The sequence below is a fragment of the Coregonus lavaretus genome (genome assembly GCF_964263955.1).
Source record: "Coregonus lavaretus genome assembly, chromosome: 15".
In the NCBI taxonomy this organism is placed as follows: Eukaryota; Metazoa; Chordata; class Actinopteri; order Salmoniformes; family Salmonidae; genus Coregonus; species Coregonus lavaretus.
The window spans coordinates 46,216,010-46,231,503 of NC_140002.1; the positions used below are offsets into that span (position 1 = coordinate 46,216,010).

Below are 15,494 nucleotides of genomic sequence, written 5' to 3' on the forward strand. Positions count from 1 at the left end.
GAATGCATTAACAGAAATTCCCATAACCAAACAAACATTGTAGATTAGGAATGAATGGTAAATGTACTACTGGTGATTTTTATATGTAATGGGGTATTGATACATTAACAATCAAGGCAAACAATTCACACAATGAAGTTATGAAACAATGAATGTGCACAAATTGGCAGGAGATGGCACATTCTTGATAGACGTGCATCCCCTTCTTCTTGGTCTGTGCCATCCACACGGCTTCCACAATGGATTAGTTCACTGAGATAGGCGCGAATCAGACAGGTGTCTGGTGTGCCATAAAACAAATATATAGCCTATATATATTTGCTACTGCTTGACTAAAAAAAGTATTGGTCGACCAACAACCTATCGACCAAACAATCGACCAGTCGACTAATTGGGGTCAGCCCTACATCCTTCATATCATTTATTGTGCAGCAGGAATAACAGAAGCCCTAGCACGCTCACCTGTGGCACTCCACCGCTTATGGGTTTAGCCTCGGAGGGCAAACCATTTACTTCAACCACTTGTTCCCTCCCCGACTTACTTAACCCATTCAAGAGTGGTACTTCCCAACCCCAGAGCCTCTAGCTTGGCAAGTAGGATGTTATGACTAACTGTATCAAAAGCCTTCTGGAGGTCAAGCAGCACCGTTATCAATCTCCATCCTTATGTGGGTATTTTAAGTATAGGAGGCATGAGTCAGTAGAGTACGATTTTATGAACCTTGACTGGAATTAATACATGAGATTGTTTACATACTCATAGAGCTGCTCATGAACCACTCACTCTCCAAGATTTGTGACGTGACACTGAGGATGGAGACTGGCCTGTAGTTCCCAGGGTTGGTCTTACTCTCCCTTTCTTGTGCAAATGAATGACTTTGGCCATTTTCATATACTTTGGGAATGTACCTTGAGCAAGAGAGGATACATGGGGCAATTTTGAACCGCTGCATCTCAAAAACCTTGCTGCTATAGCATCCAAGCCAGTGGCTTTGGAGCAGTTAAGCTCCGCTAGCATTTTATCTACCTTGGCTACTGAAACACTTTTTTAAAGGAGAAAGAGTTTGGTTGGACCCCTAGCTTGGAGTAGTAGCTCTTGAGTTGGTAATTCCCAAACAAACCAGTGGTGGTGGGTAAGTTGCTAACCAACTTACTGGCAAGAGGTAAAATATTAGTTGAATTCATTAGCCACCATTGTTTTGTTGGAAACCACCTCGTCCATAATGTCTAGGCAATACTACTGGATTCATTTTTGGCCGAGTTACTACATCCTAATTCTTTGAATTTCGGGGGTCGTTTTTGTTCTCTGCAATTTTGTCAGTATAGTACCCCCTCTTGGCTTCCACAATCTTCTTCTGAACCTCATTCCTCCTGAGACCTTTATATAAAAGGATGTCAGAATGATATTGGGTTTTACTATATTTCTTAAAGGCCTTGTTCTGTGATTCAATGGCTTCAATGATTTTATGATTAAATAAGGTCTAGATCTCTGCTTTACTCTAACTTGCCTAATGGGAGCCACAGTGTTAACAACCCGAAGGTACAGGTGACCTGTCAACTTTTCCAAGGTGTTCCCTAAACATGTCAACACTGTGCTTTTGAGGGCTCTGATTCAGTGGTGTGTATTCATGGATGCCAAAGGAAGCCAGGCTTCCCCAAATATTTGACCGATAAAATGTATCTTTCGTCTCCCTTTGTTTTTGTAATTACCCTTCAATTCGCAAGTGGCTGAATCTCACCAGAGAAATCATCCGAGCGAGGGAAACAGGGCCCCTCTGTCTCAGTATGTGAAGCCCCCACCCCCCCCAAGGGAGGCCGGTTTGGATTTGGCTTCACACAAATTAAATTACATCTAAAGCAAAACGTCATTGTCAGAAAAACGTGTCTGTTTCTGGTGTTGTCCTGCAGTAGCTAACTAACTTGCTAAATTGGCCCTTTCCTAAGCCATGGATGGAGATGGGGATTTGGGCTTGTGTATTTGACTAATTCTCTGTACAGGCCAATGATTATGACGGCGATTCTGCTCTAACCATAAATTCATATATTGTGCCACTGGCCTGAGACGATTTGAAGTTCAATATGTGGCCTAGATGTAGACTAGTAGGCTCACGTTAACTAGCTAGATAACTTAGCTGGTTCATTGTTGCCCATGTGAGGAAGTTAACGTTAGGCTAGCAAGCATTTTAGCTAGGTAGCCTATGACATCAACTAAAAGCTTACTGTATGACATTTCTTTACTTGCGCACTAGGGCTGACCTCAATTAGTCGACTGGTCGATTGTTTGGTCTTTAGGCTGTTGGTCGACCAAGATTGTTTTAAACGAGCAGTAACAAATATATATTTGCGCCCATCTCAGTGAACTAATCCATTGCGGAGGCCTAGACTAAAAGCCAATTCATGCTTGATCCCAAAATGTGGTCGGAGGCTACATATGGAGGGTGTGACGCAGTTGCGGAGCCTCCAGAGGCATGAGGAGGCCAAGTCGAGCTCCGTACCGCATCGCCAAGTGCCTCACATATTTTGTAACAATGCGGAGGGCTCTGTATAGCTCTGCATTGACATGATTGGTTGACGGTAGCTGGGGGTGGTAAATAAATAAAATCCTGTATAAACACAAACTCACTTCCTTGACAACAGGTCTGCACTGCTCCACAAAGCGCAAGAAGTATGAATGTCCTGACTTCTGCTGAGGCCATATCACCGTAAATGCTGCATGGCCAATGCAGACTTCGGAGTGACCATATGCCCAGATGTACAATGCACTTCTCTCTCCAGAATGCGCGCTCTACCGCCAATTTGTGCACATTCATTGTTTCATAACTTCATTGTGTGAATTGTTTGCGATTGATTGTTAGTATATACATTCCCCATTACATACTGTATATCACCAGTAGTACATTTACCGTTAATTCCTATAATTTCTAATCCACAATGTTTGTTACGGTCATTAATTTTTATGCATTCAATATTATTATTCCAGTCTTCCCGTTCTCATTGTCGGAGTGGACACATTGTTTGCAGAGTGCACAACCTATACTACACTTGTGAGAAACACGTTTTGGTTTATTTCATTCCATTTATGAGTTTTGTCAATTTAGTCATTGTCTTTTGTTTTGAGCGCTCCTGTCAATGTTGAGTAAGGATGCACACGCATAGAAGTAGGCCTATAGACTACCTGGCCTGCGCGCAAATGTATATAAATGTGCCCATTTGGGGATCTGATAGTATTTCTGATTGGCTTAACGCACCACCACTAATGACCTGTGGAGCTTCTCAAAGTCATGTTTTCTTCACCTCAAACAGCAAGCAAACAATGTCTGTTTTTACATCCATTGAGAATTACAATAGTTCCTCAATGTATTTGAAAAGTCTTTCCAGCTCTCTCCCTTTCGATAACCACTCTAACCAAAAATGTAATGCTCTGATCCAGTGGAAACGTCATAAAATAGGACTTTCTGATTACTTCTTATCAGTGCTTGACTTGGACTGAAATAGGTTCCGGTACTCATTTTGGGTACTGGTACTGTTTATATTTAGGTGCAGGAGCTCCACAATAATTTTTAGCTAATATTCCAGAAGAGGAAAAGGAGCGTAAGCAGTAGAATATTTGAGGTGCCGGTAAAGTCAAACACTGCTTCTTATCCCTTGCACAAATAGCCTACAGCTGTCTGTCCCGAGCTCACTGGGGTGTGAAACTCTGAGGGCCCAGAATATTTTATACAATGTTGCCAGTTTGCTAGCACAAGCTTTGGGCCAGACCCAGTTAATAGTTGATACAATGTTTCAAGTTCGTTGCAGACAGGTCATGTGTAGCCAATGTGATTTATAGGATATTTATTTTTATCAGGAAATTTTCTACCTGCAGGCTGCAATGTTTTTATTTGTTGGCTTTATGTAGGCTATTTTTACATGATTGGCAATAGAAGTGACTTTTTAGGTTCATCATTTTCATTTAGATTTGGATAGAATTTTGATTAACAACATAACAAAGATTTTAAGATATGAAGACGTTATTATACATTTAAATGAAACTGTTTAATGAAAATGTGCATATGAAAACTGGCACGCCGATCGGTAGAAATTGTAAGATAAATTGGCATTCCACATGAGAAAGGTTGCCAACTCGTATAGCCTTTTACCGGCAACTTCAGGAGAGTAATGGCAGAATCTGCGAAAGCCAGCAGGAGCAGGAGGAGAATAGTTGGGTCAGGTTAAGGTTATTTTCTTCTGGTTATCTAGATCTCTGGCGCCAACTTGAGGCATTTGTCTTCATCAAACCGTAAGTTTATAGCATCAGACAAGCTAAATGCATATAGTTGATTTTATTCAAACATATATGGAATAATACCTGTTTAAAAATGTTGACCAATCGATTGGTCGAAAGAACAGACAACTTTCGGTCGACCAATATATATTTTTTAGTTGGGACAGCCCTATTGCGCACGCACACATCCGCACAGACAGAAACCAGTACCATAGACAACCACATGATAGTTAGCATCATTGATTGGACTAAATTGTTTTTGTTATTTTAAAGTTTGTTTTCACTGTATTATAGCCTAGTTGATTTGATGGTGTTTAAATGGTGCTGTAATAGCGTGTCTGTTGTCTTTGTGCTGAGTTGCGGTAACTCTGGTTCTAAATCGGTAGTTGTTTAGTAAAGTGTAGAAAACATTAACTTGCTGGACCATGCTGTATGTCATGTAACTGTTTGTTACATGCAATATTTGCTTTGTGGACTTCACCGGACAGATGTTGCTCTCCGGTTTTGTGGTGAAACAAACATGTGTAGTTGAATTTATTCTGCCACTGTGTGATTGTCTTTTTGTTGTCTCTGCCTTATTTATATCAAGTTGGCGTATGAACAAATGGGTTATAGAGCAAACAACGCAATTATCACAACATAGGTTGTAATATGGCTTTTTTACTGGCTTGGCTTCCCCAGTGATTTTAGCCACTCACCGCTACTGCTCTGATTTTAACAGTTTTGTGACACTTTTTCTAGTGCAAAGGGTAATGTTTACGGATTCCATATGCTATTGTTCCACTTACTGATTAATTTGCAGGATGGTTTGTCCCACATGAAAAATGATTTCCTTGTCCAGCAATCCAAAGCGGGTTGATGGTACATTTTCAAGATTGTCATAAAGGGAGTTCTGATTGGGCGGTCTCTAACACACCCACAGCAATAATGTCTTGGTCTTTGAAAGGCATATGTCCAACCAAACAATCTCTCAAGTTCATTGATAAAATCAGATTTGACATTTATATACAATGTCCGATCTCACAAAGGCACAAAGCCCTGCTCTATTAAGGGAATTAGTCCAGTGTTGTAATACTTGAGTCCAGGACTCGAGTCTGACTCGAATCCCGATTTTCATGACTTGTGACTCCGACCATTGGTGACTCGGACTCGCCTTCTTGACCATTGGTGACTCACTCGCCTTCCTGTGTGCTTGTATTTGCACTTGGACTGGATAGGCTACTACTGTATATGCAGAATACTAGCAGCACTGGGCGCGCACAGCAGCGAGGGTTCTGTTCTCTAGCTAGCAGTGAGAAGGACACACCACACCGGCACACGCAGCCTACATCAGTTGATGAGCTGTGGCGAAGCAAGCGCTGAGTGTGGGCAGGCAGGCTCTGCTCTGCCTCTGATCATAGGCTACACATCGCGCAGGCGACTCGCTTGCTTCCCCGTAACCAACAGTCAACAGCCTACTCTTTGGCTTTGCCTGGTTAAACACTAACTGCTTTTTGAAATTGAAAACCAATCGTATCGAGTTTAAAAGTACAACCGCATTCTTCATGTCTCACTCTCCCATTTGAGTACTGAAAAGTACTGCTGTCGTTGAATTTGTCATCTCGCTCTACCCTCCCACTTTCACCCAGTCTCCATTTACAGTGGGGGAAAAAAGTATTTAGTCAGCCACCAATTGTGCAAGTTCTCCCAGTTAAAAAGATGAGAGAGGCCTGTAATTTTCATCATAGGTACACGTCAACTATGACAGACAAATTGAGATTTTTTTTCTCCAGAAAATCACATTGTAGGATTTTTTATGAATTTATTTGCAAATTATGGTGGAAAATAAGTATTTGGTCACATACAAACAAGCAAGATTTCTGGCTCTCACAGACCTGTAACTTCTTCTTTAAGAGGCTCCTCTGTCCTCCACTCGTTACCTGTATTAATGGCACCTGTTTGAACTTGTTATCAGTATAACAGACACCTGTCCACAACCTCAAACAGTCACACTCCAAACTCCACTATGGCCAAGACCAAAGAGCTGTCAAAGGACACCAGAAACAAAATTGTAGACCTGCACCAGGCTGGGAAGACTGAATCTGTAATAGGTAAGCAGCTTGGTTGGAAGAAATCAACCGTGGGAGCAATTATTAGGAAATGGAAGACATACAAGACCACTGATAATCTCCCTCGATCTGGGGCTCCACGCAAGATCTCAACCCGTGGGGTCAAAATGATCACAAGAACGTTGAGCAAAAATCCCAGAACCACACGGGGGGACCTAGTGAATGACCTGCAGAGAGCTGGGACCAAAGTAACAAAGCCTACCATCAGTAACACACTACGCCGCCAGGGACTCAAATCCTGCAGTGCCAGACGTGTCCCCCTGCTTAAGCCAGTACATGTCCAGGCCCGTCTGAAGTTTGCTAGAGTGCATTTGGATGATCCAGAAGAGGATTGGGAGAATGTCATATGGTCAGATGAAACCAAAATATAACTTTTAGGTAAAAACTCAACTCGTCGTGTTTGGAGGACAAAGAATGCTGAGTTGCATCCAAAGAACACCATACCTACTGTGAAGCATGGGGGTGGAAACATCATGCTTTGGGGCTGTTTTTCTGCAAAGGGACCAGGACGACTGATCCGTGTAAAGGAAAGAATGAATGGGGCCATGTATCGTGAGATTTTGAGTGAAAACCTCCTTCCATCAGCAAGGGCATTGAAGATGAAACGTGGCTGGGTCTTTCAGCATGAAAATGATCCCAAACACACCGCCCGGGCAACAAAGGAGTGGCTTCATAAGAAGCATTTCAAGGTCCTGGAGTGGCCTAGCCAGTCTCCAGATCTCAACCCCATAGAAAATCTTTGGAGGGAGTTGAAAGTCTGTGTTGCCCAGCGACAGCCCCAAAACATCACTGCTCTAGAGGAGATCTGCATGGAGGAATGGGCCAAAATACCAGCAACAGTGTGTGAAAACCTTGTGAAGACTTACAGAAAACATTTGACCTGTGTCATTGCCAACAAAGGGTATATAACAAAGTATTGAGAAACTTTTGTTATTGACCAAATACTTATTTTCCACCATAATTTGCAAATAAATTCATTAAAGCTACAATGTGATTTTCTGGAGAAAGAAAATCTCATTTTGTCTGTCATAGTTGACGTGTACCTATGATGAAAATTACAGGCCTCTCTCATCTTTTTAAGTGGGAGAACTTGCACAATTGGTGGCTGACTAAATACTTTTTTTCCCCACTGTAAGTTTTCACTCTGGAATAAAAAAAAACTACACATCAGTGGGTGATTTGATAAAAAATAATAATAACTAAAAGTAGCTGAGAGCCTGTTGCAATTATTGCAAATAAAAAATCTTCCCGCCACTAGTTGTTGCAGGGCAGATTTATTCTACCAAATCTGAGCCAAATCAATAGAAGCATGCCGCTGTAGGCTCGTCCATCTCTGGTGCCCCCCCCGTCGTTCCTCCGTCGCTCGTCACTGGTAGCCATGGCGCAGCTGATGGTCTCCCCAGGCCAGGTGCGCTCCCCGCAGCAGGTGGATCCAGACCCGGCGCCAGGATAAAGTGACTAAGGGGGCAGTTGAAATCAGTGAGGGGGCACAATTTTGGGGGGTTCTTGCATTGGAAAGTAGCAACCTAGTTATTCATGCATGAAAACAAAACGGCGATACCAAGTAGGCCTATTAAACAAAATACCAGATCGATAAAGGCTAGTTACATTAACAGTAAACAAAAGGCGAATGGAGATCCAAAACAGCCTACTACAGTGAGATGCAGGCATGCTTCAAACATGGATAATCATAGTACTCATGAGTTCAGCAACACGTTGTGATATGGCACAATACACTTCTGTGGCTCAAATTCAACCCATGTAATCAATTAAGCAATGCCAGCCTACCATAAACATGTTTCCAATACGTACAATTCCATTTACAACCATGAAAATCAATAGGCTAGTGAGAAAATCATAATAGAATACATCTATTTGTATGATGAAACATGTAACTATACCCAGGGGTGTCATTTGGGTTGTTGCATTGGAATTATATTGAATTCTGCTTATATCACGCAATACCACAGTAAACATAAGTTCAAATGCTGAGACCATTGAGAGACAACTTGGCATTACATTTCTGCTGCGCTATATCAGCACCATGGACAGCCCCCTACACTAAAGCAAGGCCGTTGAAAGGCTGGTGGCTAAGGAAGTCATTTGCTATACCACCAAGATATTGATAAAAAACAGATTGTTTCTTTTCAGAAGAGCCTCCTTGATGCTCTGTGGAACTTCCTGAGTAATCGATCATTCCATTTCTCCCCAAAATCTTATTGTAAGATCCCCCTCAAATGCCAGTTGGATTAGTTGAGCATTCCTCAGGTGTAGTGTGCTTCTTCTGTGCTGACTGAACACGTTTGTCAAAGTGGAAAATACGTTCTTGCATGTAGCTGTGGAGGGCCCAAAGGTCAATCCATTTGTCAGTGCTGTAAGTACAGTTGGCATAGTGGGGAGAGGCCCAGAGAATCGCTGCAGGATATCAAGTGGGGTCGTCATTGGAGCAGGAATGGGCAATTTCAGTTTGCAAAAACTGGCGAGCGACACTAAACTCTGTTTTGCTTAGATCCAGCAGTGGTTTCAGTGCAGCAATGGTTTCACCTTTTTCTGAAAAGTCATGGTTCTCTGTGTAAAGGGATGTTTCGTTCTCTGTTCTTGGTGAAATGTCAAAACGATTCAGTCTTTTACACTGTCTTTTCTCCTCTGTCAAGCTGGCCTACTGTACTGTCTACCACGTATTGCTGGAGAGTTGCACTTACATAACGTCATCGTTTGCTTGGAGCTGGTGGTTCGTTAGTGCCACTGGCACTGAACTGTTACCAAAGGGTTTCGAACTCGCTGTCACACCTCAGCAGCTCGACGCACTCCAACACACTGCGGACCACTGACTTCAATGTAAAGATCTGTTGCTTTTGCCTGGAGTAATTTGTTTGGAGGATCGAGAAGACTGAGGATTCTATGCACCATGGTGGCTGTCAACTGTCACCGCCTTCAGCAGCCTTGTAGCCTCGAGTCTTACTTCTGTGTTTTACGAACGCTTACATTCAGTGTCAGAGAGAAACTTCAGTGCAGTCACAACTTTTAACATCCACTGACACAGTAGCCAGTTGTCCCCTTCTCCTTTGGCTTTGTTTGGGTACTTTAGCAAAGCCAATTTCTGATATCCATCATGGCAGTATCAGATTAGCTGGTTTGATCTAGCTAAATAGGCTAATAACACAAATGTTTATTATTTTACATTAATTTTTTACTTTTACCCCTTTTTCTCCCCAGTTTATGTGATATCCAATTGGTACAGTCTTGTCCCATCGCTGCAACTCCCGTACGGACTCGGGAGAGATTAAGGTCAAGAGCCTTGCGTCCTCCGAAACACGACCCTGCCAAGCCGCACTGCTTGTTGACACACTGCTCGCTTAACCCGGAAGCCAGCCCCACCAATGTGTCGGAGGAAACACCATACAACTGGTGACCGGAGTCAGCTTGCAGGCACCCGGCCCACCGCAAGGAGTCGCTAAAGCGCGATGGGACAAGGAAATCCTGTACGGCCAAACCCTCCCATAACCTGGACTACGCTGGGCCAATTGTGCGCAGCCTCATGGGTCTCCCGGCCACGGCCGGTTGTGGCACAGCCCGGGAATTAACCCGGGTCTGTAGTAACGCCTCTAGCACTGCGATGCAGTGCCTTAGACCGCTGCACCTCTAGCACTGCGATGCAGTGCCTTAGAACAGTGTTTCCTCCGACACATTGGTCCGGCTGGCTTCCGGGTTAAGCTGGCGGGTGTTAACGAGCGTGGTTAGGTGGGTCATGTTTCGGAGGACGCATGACTCCACCTTCGCCTCTCCCGAGCCCGTCGGGGAGTTGCAGCGATGAGACCAGATCGAAAAATAATAATAATTGGGGAGGCCTTGGATGAACGTGTTGACCTATGCACAGGAATGATGAAGGTTTGATTGATGGCGTTCTTCCCGAGTCAAGTGCTTTATGCCGTCAAAAACATTTACAAGACTGGGTAGTTGTTCAAAATTGTCTTTTTTTTATATATAGGCTGCACTTTGTTTGACATATGTGACCACTGCCCGTAAAGTTGAGTCTTATTGGACTGTTTCAGTTCTTGTTTTGGTGCCTAATGAATACAACCCAGCTCCCAGTGTTTGTGCTGTATAGTTAACTCCTATATGGTCATTGTAATGCCAAACAGACTGACCATAGGAGTTGGCTGTATAGCACAAATACATATGGGACCAGGCTAACACAACGGTACTGTGTGGTATTGAAAGTCACATCTCTTATTTCAATTGTTCACCCTGTATTTAATATCAGTACATGAAAACGTCTCCTCTCTTTCTTTCTATCCCTGCAAGAGTTTCCCTTTGCTTCTAAGATGGATACAGGAGACTATAGCTGTGAGGTTGTCAGAATGGAAGTCTGACAACCTCAGAATGGAAGTCAGACTCCTGCTGTTACGCTCCTGAAGTTGTTAGTAGGTAATAGGCAACACCAGGGGTCTGCCTTTTCCATTTGGAGTGCCAATTTATCTTACCATTTGTACTGATCTGCATGCCAGTTATGATTTCCATAAACACGTATTCGTGGAACAGTTTCATTTCATTTATAATAAAGTATTTCCAGCAAAATTCTAAAAGTAACTTCTATTGCCATTGCCAACAATGTAAAAATAGCCTACATAAAGCCAACAAATAAAAACATTACAGCCTGCAGGTATGCATGGCCTGTCTGCAAGGAACTTGAAACATTGTATCAACTATTAACTTGGGTCTGGCCTGAAGCTTGCACTAGCAAACTTGCAATATTGTAAAAAAATATTCTGGCCTCGCAGAGTTTCCTTAAGGGATAAGAAGTAATCAGGTAGGACTATTTCCACCGGATCAGAGCATGACATTTTCTTCCTCTTTCACGCAGAGTGGTTATCGAAAGAGAGCTGGAAATATTTTTCAAATAGGCTACGTTGAGGAACTATTGTCATTCTCAATGGATGTAAAAACAGACTTTGTTTACATGCTGTTTGAGGTGAAGAACAAATTACTTTTAGGAGCTCCTCAGTGGTGGTGAGTTGACTATCAGAAATACTATCAGATCCTTGAATGGGCACCTTTATAGGACTACATTTGCACGCAGGCCAGGTAACCTAGGCCTGCCGTATGCATAATCAGGTGCGCATCCTTACTCAACATTGAGAGGAGCGCTACAAACAAAAGACAATAAATTGACAAACTTGTAAATGGAATTAAATACACCAAAACGTGTTCCTCACAAGTGTAGCCTAGGTTGTGCGGTTCGCAAACAACGTGTCCACTCCGACAATGAGAATCGTAAAAGACTGTAATAATAATAATAATAATATATTGAATGCATTAACAGAAATTACCGTAACCAAACAAACATTGTAGGTTAGAAATTATGGGAATTAATGGTAAATGTACTACTGGTGATACTGGTGTGCCATCCCCGCGGCCTACGCAATGGATTAGTCCACTTAGACAGGCGTGAATCGACAGGTGTCTGGTGTGCCATAAAAAATATAGATATATTTGCGACTGCTTGACTAAGAAAATCTTGGTCAACCAACAGCCTATCGACCAAACAATCGACCAGTGGACTAAATGGGGTTAGCCCTAATTTACTGGGACATCTACTCAATGTGAACTAGGGATGTGCACGATTATTTGAATATCAGAACGGACATTAGTATTTTAATACTTGTGCGTATACATTTTTGCAAGAAAAATTAATTATAGGCCTATTGTAACACTGAAAAGGCTTTTTCTAATTTTAAGAAAAATATCCGTTACATTGTTGCATACAAGAACCATGACATTTCAAATAATTAATTTAATAAGAAATCAAACTTTTCAATTGAGTTTTTATGAAGTGCATGGTGTACCCCATTTTAAAAGGCTGGTAGGCTCCCGGTAGCCTTCATGTGTAGCTTGTTGTTTTTTTGTTGGCCAGTCAAGGGGACAAAGAGGCTCAATGTGGAGTGAGAGTTCACTAATGTACTGCAAGATGGAATAAAATTACGGAATGAAAAGGTAACGAAATGAGAAGGTGTAGGCTACAGGGAGCAACCAACAGGCTTCTCTATGCTACTCCAGTCAAGACCAAGTGGCCAGGGTTCCGGTCTATAAGCACGGTTTCAACTGCTCCTACAGTTTTGCTTCAGTACTGCAGTTTAACTGATGCCCGGTCCAGAAAGACAATTTCCATAGACTGCCCATAGACATTAAAACCAGTAGATAATGATAGCGCTGAACTCATCCACGTATTCCTATGGAAAACCCCCAATGGCACATGAAGCCGAAAGTATTTGAATTTGAAGTGCGCCGTATTGGATTACTATTTAATTAAATATCGCGATTTGTAGATAACTTTAAAATAATTCATCGTGGGGATCAAAATTGATCAGTTGATCATAATAAACAGATTTTAGAGCGCAAAACAGCCGTGTAATTATTTTGTCTGTTCTGGCGATCGTAATTTACATAGGCTTTCTAGGACAGACCAGGGCTTCTGGCACTGCTAGGTTGCTACACAGTAGCCAACCAGCAGAGCTCGTGACTTCACGGTCCAGATACTGGGGGCCTGGGACCGCCACATGGAGAAGTCAGATTAGTATATTCCTAATAAGACACTTTAGTCACTTTAAAATAATACACTCAGCCGGAGATATTAACATTTTATATTCATCCAATGTCTGCCATGTTTTTGGATGATGTGATGACGTCGCTGCTCCCTGTGCGCACTGAGTGCTAGTGATGCGGGTCGGTGTAAACCAGATGCAACCCAAATATAGACGGAACATGAGTAGATCACCTTGAAAACAACGGTCGGACATTTTGGACGCAATCTCCAGTTGTTATTATACCAGAGTGGTCAAGACACAAGACAGACACTGTTATATGGGATGATAAATTACATTGTGGCTGCTACAAGTTAGCTAGTCTAGGCTGTAGCCGAGTTGCCTTGGCGTCTCTCTATCCGTCTGCTCTCTCCCATATCATACGTTACTAACCCACCCATCTGCAGCTGCAGCAATAGAGCGCCAGCTTCTATCCATCGCGCAGCAGTGCTCAGGTTAAAAACGTAATTTAAAAAACACTTGTATAGTATATCGAATATACATATATCCCCCCAAAAATCATGATACTATTCGAATAGCGAAATTATTTCCCTAATTTCTTCCCTAATGTGAACCACTCTTCTTTGGTTTTGATAGTAGATTACTGGCCTAATACAAATATGTGAAGATGATGTAGGAGAGTGTTTCCTTCATTCAAATGTAGGTCATACCACACACAGGTAAATCTAGATAACCCTGTTGCAGCAGATTCACATGATGTGACCTGTACACCTGACATGTTGTCATGCCGGTTGAGTTGGTGGTTAATTGACATATGTTTACATTTGCCAAAGCAAGTGAAATAAACAAATAAAACTGAGAATAAACTAATTTAACATCAACAAAACTATTAGAAATTAATATTAAACATTGCACTCAAAAAAGTTTTTAAAAGATAAAGACATTTCACGTGTTATATTATCAGCTTTAGCAATGTGCAAATAGTTGTCGTATGAATAGTGGGGGAAGATACATGAACAGATACATTTTGGTTGAATTTACTCTCTCTCTCTGTCTCCTTTTCCTCTGTCTAGGTGACATCAACACTGGAGGTATTGTTGCCGGGGTGATCGTGGCTCTCCTAGCCCTGGCCCTGCTGGGCTTCGGACTGTGGTACGCCGGCCGCAAAGGATACCTGCCTAGTGAGTTCACACCCCCTATTCACCCTAACCACTCCTGGTCCTGTATTCATTTATCTTGGCCAGGTCGCAGTTGTAAATGAGAACTTCTTCTCAACTGGCTTACCTTGTTGAATAAAGGTGAAAAAAAAAATTATTGAAAAAAAATAAAGCGTCTCAAAGTAGGAGTTCTGATCTAGGAACAGATTGGCCTTTTAGATCATAATGAAGAAGATTACATGGACAGAAGGGACCTGATCCTAGACCAGCACTCCTATTCCAAGACACTATAAATACAGGCCCAGATCAGTGACTGATAACTTGCAGTTCATAATGTTCATAACCTTCTTCAAATATATATTCCAATCATCATTCACAACATTTCACTCCCTAGTTATTTGTGTTTTTCTTTTGCCCTCACAGAAAAGAGTGAAAGGTAAGTGGACTCTTTTAGTAGCTGGTTACTTTCTATCTGCTTATGTTAATGCGTGACTTAGCAAATTGGTTTTCTAGTGCCAGTGTCATATTACATCCATTTCCTTCTCTGGTTACCTCAGCCCCTGTTCCTGAGGGCTTAGTTTGGATGTTTTTCAATGAAGCGCTATATGTAGCATTTCCTTACACTTAATAAAAAAACAACAACATATAAACAGTAAATAATACAACAATATGGGACACTTTAAAGTGGCTGATAGATATCTAGATATCACTGTAGGTTCATTTGGTGTGTTCCTCTTACAGCAAACCCAAACCCTCAGTGGTCTACCAGCCAACATCTGAGTATGGCGATGAAGAGGATGTAAGTTTCATCTGTCTTTACAAGTCTGATGCTTTTGTGTTTTTTAGACTTTCATTTCCATAGTATTTCTTCCATCTCTCTGGTATGTTTGTAACATTTGAGCAAACAGAGAAGATTATTCAAAAGATAACAGACAATATTGTTTTTCTGTTTAGGAGGAACTCTTGGCTGATAAATCATTTGTATATGCTTTGTTCTCTCTTTGCTCTCAAATTCCATTTTTGAGAATTAGATGATTATTATGATTGTAGTGTATTATATAGTTTGGTTGTCAGGGAAATGTTTTATATAATATATGACATTTAGCAGACGCATTTATCCAAAACGACTTAGTCATGCGTGCATACATTTTACACATGGGTGGTCCTGGGAATCAGGCCCAATATCCTGGCGTTGCAAACGCCTTGCTCTACCAACTGAGCTACAGAGGACCACGTACCATCTCTAAAGAGTTAATGGTTGCTGTCCTTTGGTCTTGTATTCCAGTGAAAAGGTGTAGCCTCGTTTCGTAATTTTCTATCTGCTCTGTGTCTGTTTCAGGGGGAATTCAAACAGAAGTCTTCTTTCGTGGTATAGCCAGGGCATGCACCACATATCCAGGATATACCTAGGAGTCTACGGCAA

The 15,494-nt window shown here is 42.0% G+C and overlaps 1 pseudogene across 1 annotated transcript in view; it reads left to right on the forward strand.

Moving 5' to 3' along the window:
• Nucleotides 1–15,446, forward strand: part of LOC311143166 (junctional adhesion molecule A-like) — a 34,074-nt pseudogene extending 18,628 nt beyond the window's left edge. Inside the window, exons 5-8 of the transcript in view lie at nucleotides 13,988–14,095; nucleotides 14,495–14,507; nucleotides 14,813–14,870; nucleotides 15,411–15,446. The product of the transcript in view is annotated as a junctional adhesion molecule A-like (transcript). The remainder of the gene's footprint in view (nucleotides 1–13,987; nucleotides 14,096–14,494; nucleotides 14,508–14,812; nucleotides 14,871–15,410) is intronic.
• Nucleotides 15,447–15,494: the final 48 nt, after the last annotated feature.